The sequence below is a fragment of the Hyperolius riggenbachi genome, chromosome 3 (genome assembly GCF_040937935.1).
Source record: "Hyperolius riggenbachi isolate aHypRig1 chromosome 3, aHypRig1.pri, whole genome shotgun sequence".
Classification (NCBI taxonomy): Eukaryota; Metazoa; Chordata; class Amphibia; order Anura; family Hyperoliidae; genus Hyperolius; species Hyperolius riggenbachi.
Genome location: NC_090648.1, coordinates 231913801 through 231923760, shown reverse-complemented (window position 1 = coordinate 231923760; position 9960 = coordinate 231913801).

Here is a 9960-nt window from a genome sequence, read left to right as displayed (position 1 = left end):
GGTTGGCTGGGTAATTTCTTAAGAAATTGACCTGAGGCCCTACAGTACAGCGCTTCAAGAAAACCTACATGTGCAGCTTGTGTAAACAAAAAATTGGACATAGAATAGGCTCCGCCCGCTGACTAATATAAACCTCCACTTAGCAAGCACTATTTTCCCAATGAATGACATTACCTCATACCCACCTCTGGTGTCCAGGGGGAGGTGCTGTAATACAATTGGCAGCCTATGGTTGTATCTGGTCACCCCCTGAGGTGACCAAATAGTTACCCCACCCAAGGTTGAAGGTATCATTTCTGAACTCCTATATATTTACCTTAAGGAGTTAAAGAGCAACAACCCCTCCAAAAAAAGCCCCCCAATTCAACCTCCCCCAGCACAAACACCATAAAAGATACATTGAGGAAATAAAACACAGGTACCTGGTATGAAATATCTCACAGGGGATTATTTAAATTTACTGACAAATGTTCCCAGTATGATCGGATCAATCAGAAGCATTGGCTAAAAATTCTGCTGTGGCTCCTAGTCAGCTGGCAGTGATGAAGTGATGGGTGCAGAAAGTGGAGCAATGTTTTACAATAAAACAAGATTCACACAACAGAAGAACAGAAGGAAATTATGATGCTCAATTTTATAAAAATTCTTTAAAAACAGGCATGTATTACACAGTTAGCTAATGAAGGAGTTGGAAATGAGTGAGAATAGCTATTTGGTTTCTCCCTGAGAGGGACCAGATAGCACCATAATTCACCCCATTTTATAATTCCTACATTTTACTGGGCACTAGAGGGGAGAATGAGTCCCTTGTCCCTTAACACTGGACAATGCTTCTTTGTAATGGCCCATACTCACGGGCTACTTTTGTAGACTGTCGCTAGCACACGGGAGCATGTGCGCGACAGGTCCCTCCAAATACACATGCGGAAGAGGGATTAGTGAAATGACGGAAGCTGTCGCCGACGTACCTCCCCTCCCCGCCGGAAGCGCCGTGGATTCTCTATTGGTTGCTGTAGCTAATCCGCATACACACGCGGACTAGCGACAGTTGCAGCGAAGTTGCGGCGGCAACTGTTGCCATGCGATTGACCGCGCCAATCACCTGGTGACAGCAGCGACAAGCGACGGTTCGGGATGCGCGCCTCATACTCACGGGCGACCTGTCGCCGCAACACGCGCGTGCCACGTGGTTGCAGTGACAATTGTAGCCCGTGAGTATGGGCCATTAGGGAGAAAAGGTTTTTTTACTGCTCTTTCCCCTTGCAAGATACTACCCCAATTTTAAATGTCATGTGAGTCAGTACTGGTAAGGAGGGGGAGCCCCATGCTTATTAACTCCACCCTCTCGGCCATGCAGTTTCCCGTTTAATTGACGGTTAAATAAAGTGATGTGTGTGTATGGGGGGGGGGGCTGTTCCTTATTAATAAATAGGCAAAATAAAAAGAAAACCAATACATTTATTGTAATCTGAACATGTGTATAGCGTTTTTCTCCTGTTCGACTCAAAGCACTCGAGAGCTGCAGCCACAAGGGCGCGCTCAAGAGGCCACCCTGCAGTATTAGGGAGTCTTACCTTGAACTCCTTACTGAATAGGTACTGGCCCTAGCCAGGATTCGAACCCTGGTCAAAGGCAGTGCCTTTAACTAGTACAACATCCAGCCACTACCAGTTGCAGAGATGTTTTTATAAACAGTTTACCTAAGAAAAAAAAAAAATCTCATTTATTTCTAGGCAATCACAGCCTCCATCACTTCGAGCATTAAGCTCCATGGTGTTCCTAATCTGTCATTACAGGTGACATGTGCAGTACTTATCTCTTAAAGGACACCTGAAGTGAGAGGGATATGGAGGCTGCCATATTTATTCAATTTTAAGCAATACCCGTTGACTGGCAGTCCCACTGATCCTCTGCCTGAATGAGCATGCATCAGAACAGGTGTTTCTGACATGGCTTGTTTTCTGGTGTGATTCAGACACTACAGCAGTCAAATTGGCCAGCAGGGCTGCCAGGCAACTGGTATTAAAGGAAATAAATATGACCGCCTCCATGTATTTCGCACTTCAGGTTCCCTTTAAATACGTGAACAGATGTTCTCCTGATTGTATGTCACTGCTGTTTACTGTGGCAATGATAACTAAGACTTCATATGTTTTATTTTGGCATTATGAAAACTTTAATATTATCAAAACGTTATATAACAATCTTTTTGATTAATATTGTTAGTAAATACACATTTTTCTAATAGTGTTCCCAAAGATCAATATATTTTTTATTATATTGATTGTAAAAGCTGGCTTACTGGAAGAAGTTCATGGTAGCTGATGACTTCATAAATTACAGTAATGGTCCTCAGTCTGCATATCTAATGGAAAATGTCTCTTCTTCTAGTGTGGGGTAAATGAAGCGAAGATATTTTCTAATATGCATGATCTATTTCCCACGACCCAGAGAGATTGCAACCATTTTTTATTAATTAGAAGATCATTTGGTTTAGTATATTAAATATCAGATATTTAGTCATGTTATCACATATTTATATCCCCCCCATCCCAATTTTTTATTCAAGAACAGAAACAGAGGGGTCAAAGAAACTTCTAAGAGGGTACACAACTGTGAACAAGTAAATAAATAAATATTATCCAGAAGATATGTCATTTATTTTCATTAAAGGATTACTTTTTTTTACAGATTGAAATATGGTGCAACATTCTGAGTAAAAACGTATTAAGAATTTCCAGATATTCCAACTCTTCCTAATTTTTATTATGCACCCGTTTAATAAGTCATTGCTCCAATTGGAATTTAAGGTCTGTATGATTTTTCCTGAGGAAAGGAATGCATTGGCCTCAATTCACTAAGATTTATCAAACATTTTACCGAACGTTCGATAATTTACCTCATGGTTAAAATCGAATTTTGAATTCACTAAAATGTTATAAATTTATTGAATGTTTTATCGATAAAACATTCATTAAATCTGTAACACCTTAGTGAATTAAAAATTAGATTTTACACATAAGGTAAATTATCAAACGTTCGGTAAAGTGTTTGATAAAGCTTAGTGAATTGAGGCCATTGAGTATGAATCTTTCAGCCAAGTTCCAGATAATATAAAAATTGGGACATTTTTCCCAAACTGGCGGTATATTTGATGTGTTGCTATACGTTCACACACTCTCTGTGGTGGGATAGTATCTGTTTGTTGATATAAATGAGGGTATAAGACATAGTGCAGTAATATCTTTGTAAACAGTTTTAGAATTTAAAGTAAACCCGAGCCGAAGCTCGGGCTCAAAATCTGATATTTACTATGAAGAGAGGGAAGCCTCAAGATCCTAATGAGGCTTCCATCGGTTGTTGCAAGCCCCCCCCCCCCCCATTGCTGAGCATGGCCCCCTGTGACAGAGCATGGCCCCCCTTCACATAAGAGGCGCACAGCTCCTCTTCCTGGGTCTAGTATGCACAATGGCCGTGTGAGCCCACCCACGCATGCACAGTAGCACCAAGCCCGTGGCTCCATGTAACTGCACATGCATGGGCAGGCTCAGATGGCTATTGGGCACACTTGATCTAGGAAGAGGAGCTGTTTGGCCCCGATGTGATTAGCAACAATGCATTGTTGCTAATCTTCCGAGGGGGCCACACTCAGCAACAGGCGACCACAGAGTAGCGAGGAAAGCCTCAATAGGATCCAGAGGCTTCTCCTCTCTTAAGGTAAGTATCTGATTTTGTACCCGAGCTTCTGCTCAGGTACACTTTAATTTGATAAATACGAATGTGAATATTGTGTTGTTTTTATTAAATTGTATATTAGTTTTGACTAAAATTGTAATCCTTTCATGTTAAGGAATTTCATATTCCTGGACAATATTTATTTACCTTGTGAGGTCTACAGTTGTGTATCCCCTTAAAAGTCCCCTTGACCCCTCCATTTCTTATTGTCTAATATAATAAAAAAAAGGGGGCTAGTCAAAAAGTATTAACAAAACTATATACTCTGTACAGCACTGGGAAAGATGTCAGCACTATATAAATACTAAATAATAAAAACATGTTTATGCTGACTCAGCATAACCCTCCCCTCTTGATGAAGTGTAATATTGAATGGAGTGTGTTGCAGTTAATAAACTGAGGTGCTGTCAATGCAAAGTTGATTGATGCAATGCATCCACTCCTTTGGTATTCAGCTATATCATTAGTTTATTAACTAATGACAGTTTTGCCTAAATATCCATGTAAAGGTCCACAGTGCTGACACAAAGATGTACACAGATTGGAAGTAGGTTGCCCAAAGGTTGTGGACAATGAAACCTTAACACAGACTGGAGGTATAGAAATTAATTTTAGTTTGATTGGTGCTTAAAAAGGATGAAGCACTTTGCGGGACCTGCCCCCTTCTTCAGGTCTGTATTGTAGTGTCTTAATGAGGCTCTCCAAGTTTATGCGTGCAACTGCATTAAGACACTGTACTACAGACCTGAAGAAGCGGATGGGTCCCACGAAACCTGTCATCCTTTATAGTATCAATAAAAATAAAATTAATTTCTATACCTTCAGTCTGAGGTATTTGGTGCTCTTGGTGTTCTCTGTTTCTTTTTTTCCATCTCGGTCCCCAAGGTTCAGCATCCGAATTGCATCTACTGGATACCCTTCAAGACAACGGAGTGGTTCAACCAGCATGAAGTATTCTCAGATTAGATGTTCTGAAAGGAGAGAGATCACCAGATGATAAAGTAGACAGCTGGGTTACAATATCTGAGGGGATTTGAGTTTTGCAGCAGTTAATTCGTCACTCTCAGATTGTACAAGTGATAAGTATACAACTTGCTCACAGTGGCATAGCTAAGGAGCTGTGGGCCCCTATGCAAGTTTTACAATGGGGCCCCCCAAGCACTCTATGCATAACAATTGATTCGGCGCATCAAAACCTGTCAATGGCAACCACAGTGTCAAAGGTGCAAGAAGGGAATGGGGAACAGTTTGTTAATGATTACCACTATTTAAAGTATCTATAGAAGTGATTAAGTCACAACCTCTGCAACCTCTATTGCTACGCCCCTGCTTCATCATTTAATCTTGATCAGATATCAGCAGAAATTTGATTGACAAGCAAATAAATAGCTGCCCCTACTAGCTTTGTACTGCTTGATGCAGTTTACAACTCTTTGGCAATTTGATAGCCTGCTACTCATGCCTCTCATCCCCCTGCCCTCTTAGTGAAAAGCATGCTTTGTATTGATTGTGCAAAATCAGAAGCTTAGAAACTGGATCAAAAACTCATTAGTCAAAGTAACCAAATCTACCAGATGTATTGATCCATATATGGCTAACTGAAGAAAGGAAAGTTACATCATGCCACAAACTTCATGTCCCGAGCTGTAAAGAGGTTTAATTATGCGGTTCTCAAGTTACAAGGCATGCGGGGAACAGCAGTGCAAGTGTGTGTTACCATAGACAAAGACCAGTTATCACCCCACCCTCTTGTTTCAGTTCTCCTCTGCCAAGACTCAGTTACATAAAAGCTACATAAAAGCTAAGAATTGAAAGTAAATCTAAAACTTAAGAAACCAGTTATCACGCTGGTGCGTGGTATGATAGCTTACATGTAATAACGTGGTCAGGATCTGGCTAAGGTCGAAAAACAGGTCAGAGATATCAAGGCACAAAATCGTAAGGCTAAATCGTAGTCAAATATCGGGCAGAGTCATACACAGGTCAGATGTCAGTCGTATTGTAAGGATTAGGCAATAACGTAGTCAGGGACAGGCCGAGTCGGTAGCGAGTATCAGATGACAGCGGTACAGAAGGATCAGACTAGAGCGAGGTCAAGAGGCAGGCAAAAGGTCGGTACACAGATAATTATACAATAGATGTTACTTCAATAATATTAGTAGAATATTACGAATAATTACAAAATAACTACAAGAACAATACTGACTGACTAGAGCACATATATATTGTGCGTCTACACAATATATCAATGTATCTCAGAGAGGCTTTCTAGCTAGACCTGAAACCAGTGAACTGATTAGTATCAAGGCCAGTGAATGACTGAAAGCATTGGCCTTATATACAGATCCTAATTCCCCAGAAACCACTCCCATTTGGTGATGTCATCCCTAACCCTCCTCTTGAGCCTAGAAGGCTCACTCGAACTTGCGCGTGCGCGATGCGACCTTCGGGTCGCGCGCGAGCCAGAAGACACCGCCGGATAGACGCCGGGTATGCCACCAGAGGATTCCATCGCGGCAGTCCCGCCACTCGGCTGAACCACGCCGGAGACGTCACGGGACCTGCCGCTGGAAGGTAAGCTTATCACACCAGTATTTCCCTGTACACAAACACAAAGTAAACATAAACTTATTTACCTTATTCCACAATAACCAATTAAGATCTGCTGAAAACATTTGGATGCATTACTTTATTGCAATTTTTATACATACAGCAAATTACAGTAAGAAGTAAGTAAAGAAGTAAAAAGTAAAAAAGTAAAACGTGCTAAACAATGTTTTATTCTTTTGTTTGTTAATGGTATAAAGGGAATTTAATTGACAAGGTATGAAAATATCAACTTGAATAAAGTTTATTTAAAACAGAAAATGAAAAACTATCTCCTTGGAAAAAAGTCTTCCATTGCTTCATATACCGCGCACACCATGCCGCAATGTGCTGCAGCCTCTGCGTTGGCCGGACCACTTCCAATGCATCCAGTCTCACCACGGGTACTTTGGCATGTCTCATAGACATTATTGGCCACAGTGATGAGCTGTGGAGAGTACCGTGATATGACACGATGTGGTAAGTATGAAAGAGGCCTTAAATTAGAGATTAGACAAGCATGGAGAAGGCTTCAAATCTTTGCATGATCGCTGAGAATTCCCTACACAACTGTTTACAGAATGCAGGTGGTGGCCTATTAGAGTAAAGTTAACAAACTCTGCTTCTGTGTACTTCCAATCCATTGAGCATAACAGGACATAACTTTAGGGGTGCGTTACGATACTGACACACATTGCATTGCAATGTATTAAAGAAAATGTTTTGCTTCAAAATGCTTTTTTTTTTTTTTAAATCATCTCTTTTATTAACAGATTAGAGGTTTCCACTTTTGCTCTCTGATGAAATGCTTTCCACTGTTTTAAGATGAGCCAGTTTTGCCACTGGCAGAAAATTCTTAACATACACAGCAGAATTTGATACTATAAATAAGTGTGCAAAACTGAACAGTAACTTAAACCATATGTTCAGAATCCCATGAGTTTGGCAAGCAAAGTGAGTGAGGTTGAAGTTATAAGGCTTAAGGAAAAGCATGACTTATTAAATATCATACTGATGATCATATTTTTATCAGAAGAAAAAGGTACAGTAGTTATCTGGCGCAGAGTACCTCTGGATTACAGTAAATATGAAACTAAATATGAAAATGACATTGTAGATGAGGCTTGTTCTAGTATTGAGGCATTATGGGTAGAATAACATACAGGTTTTCAAACTGATGAGTTAATTTTGGAGTATTTTACAGGTTCCCTGATATTAATGAAGAGGATGAGGACCAGCCTCTGACAAACATGAAAAGTGCTGCATGGATTGGTACCATGGCAACAAGTAAGGATGCTAATATTTTATAAAGGGCATAAGTGATAATACCATTGTTGGCAAAGATGATATTAATAGACAAAGTTATTGAACATTTTAGAAAAGCCAATGCAGAGTGTCTTCCAAATGTTCATGTTAGGGGTAATCTGCCAAATCACGCTAATATGATAACTTGATATCATTAAGTTATAAAATATGTAAAAGGCATCATTTTAAAAGAACTAACCTGGAAGGAGAGTGGACTATCTTAAATCAAATTCAAGATATCTGTGACGGCAACAAATATTAAAAACTTTCTGCAACTAAATGTATAAGACTAAATAACAGGCAAGGGTGTTAAGGCCCTATAACAGTGAAGACACTTAACAGGTTTATCCTTTAGGCCACGTTTCCATTTGCAATGCAGGGGGCCATGCGTCAGCGTGGCTCTGCATTGCTTGCGAATCCCCCAGAGGCTGCGCTTGCGATCCCATTCATTTATTATGAATGGGATTGCGGGCGCAAATGCGGCAAAATGCATACAACCATGCGCTGTGATTCAGGGGTGAATCGCAGTGCATGTATGGATACATCAAACAGTGCAGCCTATGCAGTCTCAGGTGTCCCTGCGAACGCGTTTCCAAAAGTGCTGCTCAAATCGTGCTAATGGAAACAAGTCCTAAGTGCTTTGTTTATAAAGAAACATGATGACAATTCTGATCTACAGTAAGACAATGGCACTCACATTATTGCAACTGCAGCACCATAGTACCGTAAGGTGAACATATACCCAATTGAACACATATAAATATGAGTTATACAACAATACAACAACTCCTCCCCCCAACTTTTTGACATAAGAAAGAGGAACGCCATTAAAATATGCCTTGCCACACCTGTAATCACGCCAGTGCCACACCAATAGTCATGCACCGCACAAGAATTCATAAGTAAAAGACATTTTTTAATCCAAACTGCACTGGTCCTTTCTAACAACATTAGTTTGCCTTCATATTAACATTTGAAAAGAAGAAATATGTGCTTTCAAAGGAGGGGACTAAAGTTTAGAGTCAATTTAAAAAATTATTTTAGTAAGAAGTATTTACATTTAAATATAGGTTTTATTTTAAAAAACTATGTAAATACCAAAGACTGTTTATAACTGACAACGCATAAGAATGCTTTTGGGCCATTTTTAGGTAATTTCATTGGGGGCAATTTATCAAGAGTGTCTAAAATAAAATATTGGTAGGTTTTTTGATATCCGTGCAGAACTTTTTTTAAGGCATCTTAAAAAATAACTAGATAGTGCAGTTTCCTTCTAAACGGTTGTAAAATAGGAGGAGCTAGGAAGGCCTCTCAGACAGTGCAGTGCGTGAGGGAAATTGCTGTTGCTGAGGTAACCAATGCATCTGCTATATTGCATCAGTGCCCAGAACTGGAAGGGTTAAGCACTGAACAGCTTCACAGGACACTTGGCAGCAGGGGGGAGGAGCACTTCACAAATTATGTCTCGCCTGCACTGCTGCACTATGGGCCCGTTTCGACTATGATGTAATGCAAGTTTGGCTACCTAGCCACATCACATCACTTCCGCTGCTGCTCGCATCACTTCCGCATCGGGAGATGCAGAAGTGTATGGAGGGATTGGTAAGTGGATGCGGCTGTGCGAGAATCTGCAGCATGCTATCTATTTTCCCCCTTGAAAAGCAACAGGTGAATTTTGATTGGCTTTTGTAGGCTTCACCCACTTTTCTGAATATTAATCCCAGTCACCCAGTGACCAACTGTGCAAAGTTTGAGAACCCTTCCATAAACAGTGTAAGAATGGCTGCAGTTTACATTTTTCCAGTGAAATTTGTATTTGTCTCTTCCCACTGATGACCCGGCGTTGTCCGTGTATTTATTTGGCTGGTGTTAGCTGCGCCCACTTTTTCTAAACCTAACACACAATTACTCAATGACCAAGTTTGTGAGCTTTGCGTTCTTTGGCATCAATAATTTGCATTGAAATGAAACAAATCTGGTTGACTGTCACGCAATGACAAACTGTACCAGGTTTGTGGCTTGTGCCATTAATAGTGCAAGAATGGCAGCAATTAAAAAAATCCCTTTGAAAATCAATAGGTGAATTTTAATTGGCTTTTGTAGGCTCCACCCACTTTTCTGAATATTAATCCCAGTCACCCAGTGACCAACTGTGCAAAGTTTGAGAACCCTACCATAAACAATGTAAGAATGGCTGCAGCTTACACTGTTGACCACTCCCTCCTCCTCCAATCACTACTGTCCATGGTCATCCATGGGCTTGCCTTGGCCTGGATCTCCTCCTACCTATCCAATCGCTCCTTCACCACTTCCTTCAATGGCTCCTGCTCAACT